Source organism: Hibiscus syriacus, unplaced genomic scaffold (genome assembly GCF_006381635.1).
Source record: "Hibiscus syriacus cultivar Baekdansim isolate YM2019G1 unplaced genomic scaffold, ASM638163v2 tig00020138_pilon, whole genome shotgun sequence".
NCBI classification, from domain to species: Eukaryota; Viridiplantae; Streptophyta; class Magnoliopsida; order Malvales; family Malvaceae; genus Hibiscus; species Hibiscus syriacus.
The window spans coordinates 657,925-676,979 of record NW_024062483.1 but is presented as its reverse complement, the minus strand read 5'-3'; the positions used below and the strand labels follow the sequence as shown (position 1 = coordinate 676,979).

Genomic DNA, 19,055 nt, shown 5'->3' with positions numbered 1-19,055 from the left:
GCCTCGGCGTCCTTCGGTTGTTGCTGCGGCGGAGCTCATGGATTCAGATTTTGAGAGGGAGAGATCACGTTAAATTTGTGATGCTAGGTCAAACCGGTGAGGAAAATGATAGTTAAAAATAATAATTAAATCCTGACCCATCATAACACCATTAATAAGGAAAGGAAATGATAGTAAAAATATAATGTATTAAGTTTAACGAATAAATTAAAAAGATTTATGATTGTTAATAATAAAACGATTATAAAAAATTAATTTATTAATTTCAATGAGAAAAATAAAATAATTTAAAGTATGATGAGTGAAATATGAAAAAGAGTAAAGTATAGTTATTAAATTTGTAATTTATCCTTAAAAGAATTAACCAAATAGTAGAACACACCAAAGTATGGCTAACTTTCTTGTTACATAACACCGAACACTAAAATACAATCAAATAAATTTGTTTCTACAAATGAAATTAAAATTTAATGATATGTACTATTTGTTTATTGTTTTTAAATAATAATTAAAAACATTTTATGAACTTTTAAATTTGATGTATTAATTAAATAAAATTATCTAATACACAAATTATATAAAATATAGTTTGTTTAAATTCGTTTATTTTGATACCATGTGTTCTACTCGTATTTTTCTTATTAACGCTACTCGTATTTATATTTTGAATTTTTGAATTTAGGATTTAATCTTAAAATATAAAATTTCAAGTGTAATTAAACTTTTTAAATTTTAGATTAAGCAGATAGTTTTATTAGAAAGGTGAAGTATCCAACTTATAATCAATGTTTATAATCATAAAAGTAAACTAATCATATAATTAAGACATTTTTTCATTTTCATTAACATAAAAACTAGCCTCTTAAGGCTATACAAGGATCCATGAAAAAAAGCTAATAACCTAACCCAAAAAAAAACTTGAACAAAAATATATATGAACAAATCTGACAGTCTCGACAAATGAACTAAAAAATGGGATAAATGACTAAAAAATCACTGACAAACCACAAATAAAAATCGAGCAAAGTAAAAAAAACTATTCATGAACACAAATGTTCTTCTAAATCCAATTTTAAGCATCTAAAGCATGAAATATCAACATGATAATAAATAAACGTCATCTTGATTCTTAATTTTCCATGACGATATCAAATTCAATCCTGAGAAAAAAGATAAACTAAAAAAAACTGAAAATATGCCAATCAATGCAGAAGAAACCGTGAAATAAACACATAGTTATTAAAAACTAAAAAGAAAAAAATTTTGATATACAAATTTAAAGGAAAAATAAAAAAATATTGACAATAACAATCAACACAAAGGTTAATGTTATCGTCTATCAATTAATAATGAAAAAATAAATTATTTTAAGATTTTTGAAAAAAAAGTAGTTAAGAATTTTTAACAATTATATAAAACATAATTTATTAGTAGATTTTATAGATGGATTATATGTCAACTAATTAATTCTAAAGCATGCAAATATCAAAAAATTATTAATCAACTAATTGAGAAATAAAAAAACGAAAATGAGAGAAAAAAATGAATGAAGATTTGGAATCCCAACAAATCCAGAAAATAGCAGTTATCTGATGATAACATATAAAATGCTTTCATCTTAAAAATATAAAATAGTAGTTAGTATTAAAACATAAAATTATGATAGTTGACACAAATTGTTAAGATTCAGAAATTTGAGCTTTTAAGATCAAGTTTGAATCCTACCACTGTCATTGTCGGTGGACAGTCTGTAAATTCCTATGCAAATCTTAATTAGGTTTTAGATATACTCTGACCCTAAACTGGATGAGTCACTCTTACCTAAAATTTTATATAAAAAAACAGAAAATGACAAAAAAGTTTAAAATTATATATTGACAGTTATCTTTTAATTATACGGTCAATATACAATTTGAATTAAATTTATCTACTACTTTGATATTTAGATTAGTATCATTAATTAATTAATTTAAGAATATCTAATAAACTAAGATATGAGTAAAAATAATCCTAATGAAAAAATCCCAAAAAAAAAACTGTTATTCCTCCCTATTATTCTGTTTTTTTAATTAATCAATTATATTAATTTATTAATCGATTAATTCAGAATCGAATATTATAATTATTATGTCTTTTTTTATCATCCTTTCAGATCCTCCAAAACCCTGAATCCCTTTTATTTTTCTTTATTTAATTTGAGATATTTAACCATTTAATTCAAACACATCCAGAAAGGAGCAAAAAGGAAACCCAGTCTGCATTTCAATTTTATTTCCATTTCTAGAAATTTGTTTGTTCCAAATAGGATGTCTATTATTAGGCATCAATAATCATAAAAAAAGTTTTTATTTTAAATTTTCTCTGTAAAGTTCTCAACTTTCTTCCCCTCCAATAAGAAAGATGAAATGAAGAGAATAATTTCACAAAAGCAAAATTCCCATTTCTTGTGATTATTGACATTCTTCTTTTTCAAAAGAAAGAGAATTTCGTGGTGGGTTTTGGCTTTTTTTTCTTCTTCAATGGCAGCAGTTGTTGACAATTCAGGTGAAGCTGTGGAAGCTGTTAAAAACAACGATTTGGTAGTGGAAACAGCCAACTCAGAATCAAAGGAATTCAATGTGCAAAAGCTGGTTGTTATGTTCACAAAGTTGAATCCTTTGGCCAAAGAATTTTTCCCATTATCTTATCATCATGATCAGACCCAAAAAACAGATAATTTTGATCAGACTCCTGTAAAAAAGCAATCAGCTTGGAATGGAATTTCTCCAACAAAAGGGTATTTTCTTTCAACATAGTACCTACATTTTCTAATTGCATTTTTGCTTACTTTTTTATTTTTACTTTTTGTGTTCTTTTTGGTTTGTTTTTTTCTCTTGTGGGAAACTGGTTTTTATTTGAGGGTTATGATTTTGATTGCATAGCTAAATTGAGGGTTTATTGTTTGTTTTGTTTTGTCATTCTAATGGTTAAATTGGCCTTTTGAATCCTGTTTACGTGCTTATTCAACTCTGCATTTTGAATTGGTTTCTGATTTTCCTCCCTTCTGATTGATAAACTGTTATGTTTTGCTGGAATTTATGATTGTAATGGCTTTAATAAGCCTAACTATGATCTAATCATTAATTTGATTGACTTGTTGGAACTTAATATTGGTAATGCTCAATCCCACATAGTATTGGAAACACTATTGGGAATGGGTATTTATAGTATGAAATTTCCATTTCCTTGTTGAGTGAAAGAGAACAATGGGGACTCTCGCGCACCGTCGTCCGTCTCGTCTCGTCTCAGCTCGGGTCGGGTCGGGTCGGCTCGGCTCGGCTCGGCTCAGCTTTATGAGAGTTATCAGAAATTAAACAGCTTGTTCCTAAATTAAATCAAAAACGTTAAGATGTATCTAGACTGATTTCCAACTTTGTACAGAGGAGACAAATTGTTAATATCAGGAGCAATTATTCTTTCTGTGCTTTCCCAATCAACAATTTCCAGCATAGTACAACACTTATACAACAACCCCTCAATTTTCCAGGATTTACGAATTTCTCTCCAACTTTTCAAACATTACGTATTAGTCCCTAAATTTTCTAAAGCTTGTAGAATACTTCCTTCATCATTTCCAACACATATATAATTTTTCCATAATTATTCTTATTCAAACAATCCATGGCCAAAACTTAAAGAACAAGTTTTAGAAAGATTAAACATATTATAATCATCATACATACTTGAATATGAATCTACAACATGTAAATCATCTAGATTTATCATCAATTTCATGAATCCTATCATGAACATAAACTCTTAGATTTGGGATATTTGAAATCCAACAAGATTAGAAAGAAATACTTGTACCAAATGATAGCGTTTTTCGCGTAGATCATTTTCCTATTTCACAGTATAACCCAAATTCCAAAGGAATTGACTCAAAAATGAAAAATAAATATTTTCCCCTTACCTTGGTATAACTCACGTCCTTTGCTGTTGGAGAAGAACACTTTGGCATGATATTTTTTTTATTGATATCATGCCTATCATCCTTTAATTATGATTTAATCATTAACTTGGAAAATACAATATACCCTTAATGAAACTTCATAATTACCATAATACCAAGATTCCTATCCTTATCATCTTTCAATTCATATCACCTGAACATTACGTTCATCCATAAGTCAAATATGAACAAATTATATCTTGGTTTACCGATTTACCCTTACAATTTTTCAAAAATTATAATTCAGTCACTTTAATCAAACAATTAAGCTTAAACATGAAATTAAACCATAAAATATTATTTTTCAACATTTTAAAAATGTGAAATAATATTTTTATTTTCTTATTTTCGTGACCCATTTGTAAGTTTTCCAAAATCACATTTTGGTCTATGAACTTTTCAAAGTTTATACTTTGGTCACCAGACTTTACCAAATTATAATTTGGTCACTAAATAAATCCATTTATGGAATAAAATTCTTTTTAGGAACTTTATCACTTAATTCTCTCAAATTTCTTCCAAGTTTTATACTTTGACCATCAAACTTTCAAAAGTTACATTGTGGTCACTAACCAAAATTTGGGGTATTACATTTCTTTCTTTGTATCAGATCACCGAAGGGTAACTTGCAGGCTTATTTAGTAATTGTGGACAAGTAAGTTATAATGAGGCTATAAAGCTTTGGGTAGTTCTGCGGTGCGGCGCCTAAAAAACGGCTAATATACGGCGTGACCGGTTAAACAAGTGACCGGTTAAAATTTAGACCGGTTATGTTATATTATTTAACTTGAAATATTATAAAGTACAATAACATATTAGGTAGCGCTTATATAATGTAATAGGTAGCGCTTATATTGACCTATTTTATAAGTAAATCGGTATATTTATACCGATAACATTGCAAATTTACCTATTACATTATAATATGTTGAAAGTGTCTATACTTTTTTATAAAAATGATCGATACTTTTTTTAAAGTTATGTAATTTATGTTTCAATTTTTTAATACCTACAATATTAATTTAATAATTTCATTTGCACAAAAAATTATTTTATTGTTTTGATATTTTAAAAAATAATATTTAGAATTTAAATTTAACAATATTAACCAAAGATAATAATAAATATGTAATATATATGTTTATTGTTTTTAATTTAATAATAATATATACCGTAACGTAAAAAATAAATCATTAGACACCTATAATTACTAAATTAATATCTTAAATATCACTCAAAAGATAACCTTAAATTAATGTTTCCCACAGTGAAATAAGTATGGACACTTTTATAAAAAGGATAGATACTTTACAATATAAGCACTACCTATTACATTATATAAACGCTACCTATTACATTATATAAGTGCTACCTATTACATCATATTTTTACATGATATATTGTAAGTGTCCATACTTTTTTTATAAAAATGATCGATACTTTTTTTAAAGTTATGTAATTTATGTTTCAATTTTTTTAATAGTGTTTCATGTTTTCCACCTACAATATTAATTTAATAATTTCATTTGCACAAAAAATTATTTGATTGTTTTGATATTTTATAAAATAATATTTAGAATTTAAATTTAACAATATTAACCAAAGATAATAATAAATATGTAATATATATGTTTATTATTTTTAATTTAATAATAATATATATCGTAACGTAAAAAATAAATCATTAGATGCCTATAATTACTAAATTAATATCTTAAAACTCACTCAAAAGATAACCTTAAATTAATGTTTTCTACAGTGAAAAAAGTATGGACACTTTTATAAAAAGGATAGATACTTTACAATATAAGCACTATCTATTACATTATATAAACGCTACCTATTACATTATATAAGAGCTACCTATTACATCATATTTTTACCTATTATATTGAAAGTGTCCATACTTTTTATAAAAAAGATCGATACTTTTTTTTAAAGTTATGTAATTTATGTTTCAATTTTTTTAATAGTGTTTCGTGTTTTCCACCTACAATATTAATTTAATAATTTCATTTGCACAAAAAATTATTTGATTGTTTTGATATTTTATAAAATAATATTTAGAATTTAAATTTAACAATATTAACCAAAGATAATAATAAATATGTAATATATATGTTTATTGTTTTTAATTTAATAATAATATATATCGTAACGTAAAAAATAAATTATTAGACGCCTATAATTACTAAATTAATATCTTAAAACTCACTTAAAAGATAACCTTAAATTAATGTTTTCCACAGTGAAAAAAGTATGGACACTTTTATAAAAAGGATAGATACTTTACAATATAAGCACTACCTATTACATTATATAAACGCTACCTATTACATTATATAAGCACTACCTATTACATCATATTTTTACCTATTATATTGAAAGTGTTCATACTTTTTATAAAAAGGATCGATACTTTTTTTAAAGTTATGTAATTTATGTTTCAATTTTTTTAATAGTGTTTCATGTTTTCCACCTATAATATTAATTTAATAATTTCATTTACAAAAAAAATATTTGATTGTTTTGATATTTTATAAAATATTATTTAGAATTTAAATTTAACAATATTAACCAAAGATAATAATAAATATGTAATATATATGTTTATTGTTTTTAATTTAATAACAATATATACCGTAACGTAAAAAATAAATCATTAGACGCCTATAATTACTAAATTAATATCTTAAAACTAACTCAAAAGATAACCTTAAATTAATGTTTTCCACAGTGAAAAAAATATGGACACTTTTATAAAAAGGATAGATACTTTACAATATAAGCACTACCATTACATTATATAAACGCTACCTATTACATTATATAAGTGCTACCTATTACATCATATTTTTACCTATTATATTGAAAGTGTCCATACTTTTTATAAAAAGGATCGATACTTTTTTTAAAGTTATATAATTTATGTTTCAATTTTTTTAATAGTGTTTCATGTTTTCCACTTACAATATTAATTTAATAATTTAATTTGCACAAAAAATTATTTGATGGTTTTGATATTTTATAAAATAATATTTAGAATTTAAATTTAACAATATTAATCAAAGATAATAATAAATATGTAATATATATGTTTATTGTTTTTAATTTAATGATAATATATACCGTAACATAAAAAATAAATCATTAGATACATATAATTACTAAATTGATATCTTAAAACTCACTCAAAAGATAACCTTAAATTAATGTTTTCCACAGTGAAAAAAATATGGACACTTTTATAAAAAGGATAGATACTTTACAATATAAGAACTACCTATTACATTATATAAACGCTAGCTATTACATTATATAAGCGCTACCTATTACATCATATTTTTACCTATTATATTGAAAGTATACATACTTTTTATAAAAAGGATCGATACTTTTTTAAAGTTATGTAATTTATGTTTCAATTTTTTTTAACAGTGTTTCATGTTTTCCACTTACAATATTAATTTAATAATTTCATTTACACAAAAAATTATTTGATTGTTTTGATATTTTATAAAATATTATTTAGTATTTAAATTTAACAATATTAACCAAAGATAATAATAAATATGTAATATATATGTTTATTGTTTTTAATTTAATAATAATATATACCGTAACGTAAAAAATAAATAATTAGACGTCTATAATTACTAAATTAATATCTTAAAACTCACTCAAAAGATAACCTTAAATTAATGTTTTTCACAGTGAAATAAGTATGGACACTTTTATAAAAATGATAGATACTTTACAATATAAGCACTACCTATTACATTATATAAACGCTACCTATTACATTATATAAGCGCTACCTATTACATCATATTTTTACCTATTATATTGAAAGTATCCATACTTTTTATAAAAAGGATCGATACTTTTTTTAAAGTTATGTAATTTATGTTTCATTTTTTTTAACAGTGTTTCATGTTTTCCACTTACAATATTAATTTAATAATTTCATTTACACAAAAAATTATTTGATTGTTTTGATATTTTATAAAATATTATTTAGTATTTAAATTTAACAATATTAACCAAAGATAATAATAAATATGTAATATATATGTTTATTGTTTTTAATTTAATAATAATATATACCGTAACGTAAAAAAATAAATAATTAGACGTCTATAATTACTAAATTAATATATTAAAACTCACTCAAAAGATAACCTTAAATTAATGTTTTTCACAGTGAAAAAAGTATGGACACTTTTATAAAAATGATAGATACTTTACAATATAACAGGTAAAAATATGACAAAACCAATTTCATTATGACAAAACCGATAAAATTTACCTGATATGTTGAAAGTATGGACACTTTTATAAAAAAGATAAATACTTACCGATAACCAAAATTTACCGATTACCAATTTTTTTAATAGTTTTTCATGTTTTCTACCTAAAACATTATTAGTCTGTCAACATAATAGGTAGCGCTAAACTGAATTTATTAAATATATTTTAATGTATCCGGTAATACCGCCTTTCCTGAGACAATCCCTAAAGTTTTTCTTGTAATTTCACTCACTATTGGATAATGGTGTATTGTCGCGAAACTTCATATTTTCTGTCTATAGAGGTCTCTCTCTCTCTCTCTCTCTCTCTCTCTCTCTCTCTCTCTCTCTCTCTCTCTCTCTCTCTCTCTCTCTCTCTCTCTCTCTGCGGTACTCGCAAAAGACTAGAGTTTTACCTTTTTTTAATCTTTTTAAGTCGTTTTTCCCTTCATATTTTGCACGGTATCTCCACTTTGCTTGAGTTCAAAAAAGGATGTTATTGTATGTTGATAGCTGATGTGACAGATTACTGTATATATATGATTTCTCATCTGAAGCGGTTTGGGAATTTAATATTGAAGGTTGTTGATTGTCGAGTTTGTGGCGATCCACATTCAGTTCTTCGCTTTGCTTTTGTGGAATTTGCAGATGAAGGCAAGCAGCTTCTATGGACTGAACTTAAAACTTTTCTTTATAAAATCGACGTACATTTATTCACATTTTCTATGAACGTTGTTTCCACAGATGGTGCAGGAGCTGCTTTGAACATTGACGGGACCATGCTCGGGTTTTATCCCGTTAGGGTCTTGCCATCAAAAACGGCCATCCTTCCTGTGAACCCTACATATCTCCCTAGGGTATGAATGAATAATGTTCTGGCTCTTAGCTGTCTCGGTTTTGCATGAGGCTTCACTTTATCCAATTCTGTTTCGTTGTTACTAAATAGCTTTTGGTGTTTTCTCTCTCCATATTTTTTTTTGAGCCTTATTGTTGATATGTATAATTACTACGATGGCAGTCAGAAGATGAAAGGGAAATGTGTACCAGGACGGTTTATTGCACAAATATTGCCAAGAAGGTAATCCCCCATGTTTACTCACATGAATGCTTGAGTTCCTGACATTTGTCAAAAGTAATCAGTTCTCTTCTCTTTCTCTAGCATGCATATTATAAATGTAACTTTGTTGATCTAATCCGATTGACATTTCCACTTTGGCTGAAGGTTTCCCAAGCTGAAGTGAAGAATTTCTTCGAATCAACCTGTGGCCAGGTCCGTACGCTATCAAAACTTCGCACTCCTTTTCTGAAAACTGTTTTCAGAAAGAAGATCGAAAGCAGAGGGGATTATGGTGAATTCTGACGTCATTCTATTTAATTCTCAGGCCACTCGCTTGAGGCTTTTAGGGGATCAAGTCCATTAACTCTTATTGCTTTTGTTGAATTTGTTATGGTGAGTTCATGTTTATAGGATTCATCTCGAAATAGATTTGGGTTCGAAACTACTTTGAGTTTATACTTATGATGATTTAAAAACTATGTTTCTGACTTTGATGTGGTATATTTTCATGTTGGTAATATTATTCATAATATGTCGTGGGGGTGTCTTTGCAAACCATTTGTGCAAATGATGAAGTCCACATCAAAACACAAGTTCTTCTTGGAACAAGTTTCCTATATATTGATTTATCCATACAACAATATGGTGCTAGTCTTGACCCGAAGAGCTTACCTGGTCTTTCAAGGGACCTTTTTTATTTTTTCTCAAGTAACTATTATTTTTCTTTATATTTGGTATTGTCAGCTTGTCCCAATCGTATGACTAAGTCCACAATCTTTAGTTTTTGATCCCACATTTTAACTCTGTAATTGCGAGACGGTTGATTGTATGTTTATTTTTTCTCAAGTAACTATTATTTTTCTTTATATTTGGTATTGTCAGCTAGTCTTGACCCCAAGAAGTATTCTCGTTCTTTTTGCTTACAAAGGACTTATCTGAGTCAATCGAGTTCTTCCATAATTAATGTCAATATTGCATATCGTTTCCATAGATGTCTATTCGTTTGATTGTTTGTTTACCACGGAACCTTTTTTCCCCATATTACAGCCTGTTTTTAACTAGGATAAGTTACTATCCATCTACTTTTGCGTTAAATCTGTTGTACATGCTTGAATCATCGCCTGCAGAAAGCAAAACGCAGTTGTACTTGCATTTTTACATATATAATAGGGACAGTTCATGAAAATGGTAGTTCCCAAGTTAATAACTCTTCCTGCATGATGTTTTGTGCCTTGAATTGGACTGATAATTTTCTTCCCCTTCATGGACATGCGGAAAGTGCCATAATTGCACTGAATTGCAGTGGCATGGTGCTAGGAAGGTGAGTCCTTCGAAGACACGTGAGACCCCGAATTACCCGTCTTAACTGAGCATTTTAAGAGCCATGGATGAAATTGGGTGACTTGCAAGTGACGAGAAATTTTCTCGTGTGGAAGGATGGGGAAACTTTCCTTTAAATTAACTCTCTGCCGTAATATTTAATTTCGTTTTCGATTTCGATCATGCTTTGGATGGAAGCTTGGCCTTAAGAAAAATTGTATTTTTACATCATTCCATTGTTTTGATATGATGAGCAAAACTTTTTAAGATCCGAGCCAAGCAAATGCTGAAGTCTTGGCAGCGATGGTCGGGCAAGTCATCGTTTACAAATCAGCTATTAGTTATTATTGAACTGCTAAGCTATTAATTTATTAATAGTCATGTTAACAATCTTTATTATCTTTTTCTTCAATAATTTTCTTTTCATATTATTTAAATTAAAATGTAAATTAATAGATGTTACTTATAACCCTAATCTTAATCTATTTAGTATATAATTATGATCTTTTAAATTTATTGATATAAAGATTCTATACACGTGTTACAAAAATATATTTAATTATTATTAAAACTTTCAATAAAATTTTTTGGTATAACCATCGGTATTCGATCTATTGATAGACTAATCCAGATCGGGTATTGCAGAGGCAAAGGCGACCATCTCAACCCATTTTACTCCATTTACAATCACCAGGATTCAAACCCTAAACCTTGATTAAGAGATCTAGTGTCTCATCCCATATTAGATCAAATGATTGTTGGTAAATTTTTAGTATATATATATGAAAGAAATATTTTTTTTTTAAAAACCAGACGTTCATATAATCTTCCTTCTCCAAATTTAATAATTTTTTAATTCGACTAAATAAAAATCCAATTATTCAAAAAAAAATCCAATTAGGTGTTGACCTATCTAGGGAAAACTACAGAGATAATGCATCTGGGAATGTTTAATTCCCAAAATAATGAACTCATTCGATTATTTCTCCAAATGGGGTGTTTGCTACAGGAAACATGGAAAGCATTGGATCTCTCGGCGTCTTTAGTGTGTTGCAATCATTGAAGGGATATCTCGGTGTCTTCATCTTTGCTTCATGTGGGAGCTGTTGTTGTTGAAGCTGGGTGCCTGAATGTGAGTAGCTGTTGCATGTTGGACCTGCTGCTGCTAAAGCTGGGGGGCCTGGACGTGAACAGAGAAGGCGCAAGAATATTGGCATGCATGCAACGGGATCTCTCGGCGTCTTCTTCATCTTGCATGTGAGATGTCTCCGCTTGCATGTGAGATGTCTTGGCGTCTTGTTCAGTTGCATGTGGCAGGAATCTTGCATGCATGCTTTCTCCTAGGATGTCTCGGCTTCTTCTTCAGCCTTAGGGGGGATTTCTCGGTGTCTTCTTGAGCAATATGGGATAGGTCCACCAATAATGCATGCACGGTCGTTTATAAGAGGGCTCGGGGTTTAGGGAATGCAATGTGCATATGAGTTGGGATTGCAATTACAGAAGCAAAGTGTGAGGAGAGGAGAGGAGGATATCATCGTGGTCAAAAAAATTTCAGGTAATTTTAAAACTACAGCCCTATATCGCATATTCTTCTTCTTTTAAAGGTTTAGCGTTTCAAACACCGGTTCATTCATTCATTTCTTAGTTTACGGTTAAAAAAATCATGTAATTTTATGATTATTGTCATGTTGTGAAATTTTGATTTATATGTTGTTACATACTTTGAAATAAGCTTTGGACCATTTTGGAAATTGTAAAGTTATAGGGACCTTTTTACAAACTTTAAGGAATTTAAGGATTAAGATGTAAATTATTAAATTTTGGTAAATTGTGCTGGAATTTAGTATTAGTATGCTTAATTGGTTCAATTTGAAAGAATTTATAAGTTTAGGGATTAAATTGCAAAGTTTGAAAATGTTGAGAACCAAATAGTAAGTAGAAAAAGGTTATTGTATTAAATTAGAAAATAAGGCTTGAAAATTCATGTAAGTGGAAATGATGAGTAATATGTCAAACGAAAATGAAGTAATAACCGATCTAAGTTACACCTGTAAAGGTTGATCGTTTTATCTTTGAAGTTTATTTTTATTTTTATTAAAGTAGATAACTTCCTTGCTATTGTTGAAAACTTGAATAAAACAATTTAATATTTGAGTGTAATATTTAATTTTTTTGTCCAGATTTGTTGAAACATAACAGAAGAAAATGTTCTTTTGAGGCTAGATTGTCGACAGATTTCGAGTCATTTGGGAGAACTGGTAATATAATCGACTTATTTTTTTAATTTGAGAACGGTGAATTAAGTCTAATTACATGGATTAACAAATTGCAAGATGACAAACAATGAGTCCTTCGTCCTCGACTTATGAACTGTGAGATGCCAGATCAACGTATTGTCGATAATTTGAAAATAGTCGATTTTTATGATGTCGCTTTTGTAAGAGAATTTCGGTTGGTCCCCGGTTTGATCATTGCATTAATTGAACGGTGGAGACCAGAAACTCATACTTTTCATATTCCATGTGGTGAATGTACGATCACTTTGGAGGATATGGCTTTACAACTCAAAGTTCCTACAAATGGAATGGCAGTGGTGGGAAATACTGATATTAACGTGTTTGCAATATGTGAGCGTTACCTTGGGAAGGTACCACACAAAGATTTAACAAAAGGGTCACGGCTGAGATTATCCTGGTTGGCAAATGAGTTTAAGCTCGATCCTCATTGTAGTGAGCAAGACATTATATATGCAACTCGAGCATATATATTACGGTTGATCGGCGGAATCTTGATGCCGGATAAATCCAGTAATCTTGTCCATATACAATATCTTCCGTTTTTGGATAACTTCTTTATGACCCGTCAGTATAGTTGGGGATCAGCAATATTGGCGTTCTTGTATCGTGAGATGTGCAAAGCATCATTACTTGTAAATGATGCATATACGATTGAAATCAGTGGATGCACGATGTTATTACAATCGTGGGCGTGGTACAGAATTCCATGGTTAACACCGATTAGCCGAACTGCAGTTGACTTTCCTCTTGCCGGAAGGTAATTTTTTTGATTTAAAATATTTGATCTTAAATTAATTAAAGAATATTTTATAAAGGAAAAATAATTACATAAGTTTATTTTGATTGGTATACATATGGAGACATAAAATAGAAATAATGGGGTTGGCGCACAATAACATGAAAGAGTTTAGGTTTAAGATTGACATCAAATGCAAAGTTGAGGTATATATATTAGTAATTAGCAATTTTTTTATTATGTTTATATTATAATATTGTTCTTTATTTATTTTATTGGTTTTTATAATTATTTAATTAAATAATAACTATGTAATTTTGTTTTATAGTTTATTTGGAGGCCTTACGATGATGGATAAATTATGTCGTGCGTATCGCAACATGTCTGGAGGGTTGTCAATATTGGTGTGCTGTTACACCATTGATCCATTTAACATTTGTGGAGTTCCAATTTGCCGATAGAGTGTTGAGGTAGTTCGGCTTCCACCAACCTATTCCAGTCATTCCAGAGAATCATGACGCTCTCCACAAATTAGATGGGTGGGGTAGGGTCGGTGAGGATTGTTTGGTGAGGCATGCCAACCATATCAATCATTAGAACAACAGGGGTTCATACTTGCCAACGCTCACTCCTATACAAGCGGATGACTTTGACTTCCAGAGTTCGGATTACCTGAATTATTTTTGGGAACATGGAAAGTCGTTCTTGACAACAAACAGAGAAAGACGGTAATTTATAGTATACGAAAAAATTTGGTAAACCCGAGAAACCAAGAAGGACTGGGAGTGGGAGTTCTTCTCACCGTGGAGCAGAACAAGAGGCAATGGATAATATCCCACCAGAATATTTTGATCACACAAGATCATTTAGTGGTTGGTGATTCTGGTGTTACGCCCTATACTCCGCAGCATGTTCTTCATCAATCACTCATGTTCTCTCCCATGTTTGGGGCAACAAATGATTTTGATCAAATGACATCTATGATGACAAGTACAAGTATTTGTCCTCATATGGGAGAGCATAGTGGTGGTGGGCATATATTTACAACACCATAACTTATGCCCTCGATGAATGAGCAGGTTGGTTATGATGAACAAACTCCTGAACAAGTGCAACGACCACAACGAAACCGACGTGCGCCTCGACATTATTACTCAACAACACCCCAACACCGTCAAGAGTTGTAATCATTATTCGAATTATTTGTATCAAATTGAAGTAATTGAATCGAATATCATTACTATTAAATTAATTTTTTTACTATTAAATAATTATTAGTAATAATTATTAAATCATTATTAGTAATTATTATAATTTCATTATTTCAAATCATTACTAAATTATTTGTATCAAATCATTAAATATTAATAATAAAACATTATTACTAATCGTTACTAAATCATATAATTACTAAATCATTAAATATCAAATCATTAAATTAATAATAATTAGTAAATCATGATTAATAATTATTATAATTTCATTAGTAGTAATCATTACTAAATCATTATCATATTAATAATTAATAAATCATTATTAAATTTATAATTAATAAATCATTAAAGTTAAATCATTATTATTAAATCATTAGTAGTTAAAATTTAATAATTATTAAAGCATTAAATCAAATCATTATATTATTAAATCATTAGTAGTTAATCATTAAATCATTATTAATAATGTATATCATCCAATGGGTACAAATGCTGAAAATAAAACATACTCATGCTGACTATCTCCCTACGAATATGACCGTTATGAAAATTCTCAATACAATTCTTACCAATATGACGGATACAATATGCGGGATATGCGTGCGGAGGTATCCAACAACTTCCCGGTCGTTTCTCAGACGATATACTTACGTAGAATAGTCAGAAAAAAGTCCCAAGCCTCTATCGTCTCTCATTCAACGATGGCAAATGCAATTGGGAATATATTTCGTTCACCATCCTGCGTAACTACTATCAATAATACATGTCTTTATTGACCGTATAACCACGAACCATCTACTTGGACCATACGTTTGAAAAATTGAAAACCTTCTATGCATGGCTTGAATTCCCAAAAGAGTCTACAAAATATTCTCTTCCCTAGAACAAGTTGACCTTCTCGGTTGTATGCAGGCATGGTCTGAGTCTTCACGATGGTTCCAGGTATGAATTGTTTCATAGCTCGTAACAAATCAGGTAACTCATTATATGATGTATCCCAATCATCATATATCAACCTCCTTGCCTTCTCCTTCGTATGCAAAACGGGTTTGTATTTTACATTGTATCCGAACTGGTCTCGAATAGATGCAGCTAACACCGAGCAAGGGATCCTTGTATTTTGTTCAACAAAAACCTTCATCTATTGACAAATTACATCGGATTCCAGTAGTCGGTGGTCTTGTTCGATAGAGTTTTGCAAACATGTGTGTGGATCATTGTACGTTGTGATGACCCAAGCATCTTGCCTCTGTATTTTGGACACTCTGATCAGCCACTTACACTCAGGCCCATATTTAACACACTTCGTATACAAAGTTTTCTAGTTGGACTCTACAACTTTGCAATCTACATGGCCTCTTATGCAATACTCTTTAATCACTATTATAGCTTCTTTTTTTCCTCTGTATTGCTTCCCAACTGATAATTCACCAGAGTTATCGAAAGATTCAATCATGTAGCCTGAAGTTAAATATGGCATCTCCTGAAATTCAGGTGCCCTCATTGCTTCATAATCAATCTCATGTATGTTAGGGGTAGGTTGATACGGTGCCGGATATTCAGTAATATTGATATCAGATTCATCACCATCGAACATGGCATCATCCTCAGCCAAAAGAGGTTCCTCAGTTTCTTCATCTTCACTGGAATCTTCAAGTATTTCTTCCCAGTGGTTTTCAGCGTCATACTCTACGGCTCCAGATGTTCCACCAACTTCATTTGCACTTTCCAACATCGCCACAAAGCTGTTCATCGACCTATATGTCGGGTTATCGAAATGACTCTCGAAACCCATTTGAGATAAAGTTTCAACCGCATTTTTTGATGACCCATGCACATTAGATATATTACACAACTCAACAAATAACTCAATAATTGGAATATTTGTTGAGTCATGTAATTCAACCCTAGTTATAATATCATCATCTTCTTTAAGTGGCACTGCAACATACCTGACCGGATTAGGACATACCATAAATTTGTACCTCAAACCATCAACTTTAGCACGGATTTTTCTTTCTATCCTCGCCTTCATCTCTATAAATATGATGTCCATTTTAAACATCATATTTATAGGTGCTTCAGACTGAAAAATAACCCCAACCTCATTTTCCATCATATGTCCATTGTAATGGACAATTGTGAAAAATTTGTTGCTCATTTTTTCTACACGTTATAATATAGATATTCAGAATAAATTACATTCATAATTATAATGGATAATTAATAACCTGCAACCACCAACGTACCGGGATGTTAAAGGATAATTAATAACCACCAACCACTAACCTACTTGAGTTATTACTCAATAACAAAATCAAAAATATAGTTCATTCTTTAAAATTAAAAAAAAAATATCTAATTAATTTCTATTTAAAATTAAAATAATGGAACAACTATAAAAAATTACATAAAACTTACTAAATATTCGATTTATTTCTTCCTTTGTTCAAACTTTTTTCTCATTTTTTCCCAAAATAACTCTCGAACATGTAAGCTTTTCATCTATTCTTTTCTAACTTCTCCCCGAACTCACACTCACTCTCTCAGACACCACTATTCTCCTATTTATAAATCATATTAGGTGCATTATTACGACACCATTATTGATTCACATGCATGCAGTGATTTCCATCCCCGACCCCCATGTAAAATTTTCTCTACATTATTGCGTGCATTATTGATTCGCTTTTCTAAAATGTATGCTGAAATTTCCCCTCACCTTTCTTTTGCTTTTGTTTTGTTTTGTGCTGCTTTATGGGGCCCAACCATGTACTAAAATCATTAATGTCATTCCTCATTGTTACAACCCTATCTTCCCATGGTTTCCTGGTTTTGCTGCAAAATCCATGGCTACTAAAATACATGAAAGATGTCGAGATATCCAACGAGCATGGAAATTGTGTTGAAGACGCCGAGAGCTCCAAGTTTGCATTCAAAGACGCAGAGATCCTATTTTGCATGGAAATTGTGTTGAAGACACCGAGAGATCCCTTGAACAAATGCAAAATTGCTTAAGACGCCGAGCAATCTTTTGAAGATGTCGAGAGATGCATGTTTCCTGTGTCATTCGCCCTATTTGGGGAAATAATCGCATTACAACATTATTTTGGGAAATAAAGTTTCTCACTTGCATTATCGTGGAAGTTTTCTCGGCCTATCTATCATACATCAATTATTTATTTACTTATAGTTTACATGTCGCAATAATCATAGCCATGTTACCCCAAATGTTAGATGTCCTCGTTGAGCCATGTATGTGGGTCTGACTTTGACTCTGCTTCATCCCAGTTTCCTCACATTTACAAATTAATTAAATCTTTTAAACATTTTTATTAGGATAAACTATATCATATACCACTGAACTTTAGGTATTGTATCATTTATAATATTAAACTTTTAAATTTTTAATTATAATATTAGACTTTGATTTTCGTTTCAATTATACCAATGTTGTTGAGGTGTCTACGTTGATAGTCGTTAGTCACATCATCGTGTCAATAACGATTTAACGATTCAATTATATAATTGAAATAAAAATTAAAGTTCAGTGTTATGATTGAAAAAATTAAAAGTTCAGTGATATTAACGATATAATATCTAAAGTTTAATGGCATCTAATATAATTTATCCTTTTTATTATTTTCCGTACATATATATTTCTTGTCAATTTTGACCCATCAATTTCTTATATATTAAGGTTACCATATTATTAGTTTCCCTCTTTATTCAATGTACCTTCCAATTCATAAAAACAAATTCATTATGGTTTTTAATTAATATATTTTTTATTGTTGATTATTATAGTGCTAATATGATCATTTACAATGTTAGTATGGCAGTTCACGGTGTCAGTATTAACATGACGATCTACGATAATTGATGACGTGATAGATGAGTTAAATTATTTTTTTTCCAATGTAAGGACCAAATTGGTTTTTTTAAGTTTCAGGACTTATTTAGTTTTTTTATAAAATAAAAAAATTAAATTTAGGATAAAGTAAACAAATGGTTGTTTGACAATAGGACGACTGACTATTAAAAGTAACAAAATGATTACCCAACTATTCATATGTTCCAAACTCACCCTTTTCGTTAAACAATGATGGTCGCCTGAGCTGGATGTTAACCTACTGACTAAGATATGATAA

The 19,055-nt window shown here is 29.5% G+C and overlaps 1 pseudogene; it reads left to right on the top strand.

Annotated features, from left to right (window-relative positions):
- The first annotated feature begins 2,519 nt into the window (after positions 1-2,519).
- Positions 2,520-11,918, top strand: LOC120209773 (annotated as a pseudogene).
- The last annotated feature ends 7,137 nt before the right edge of the window (positions 11,919-19,055 follow it).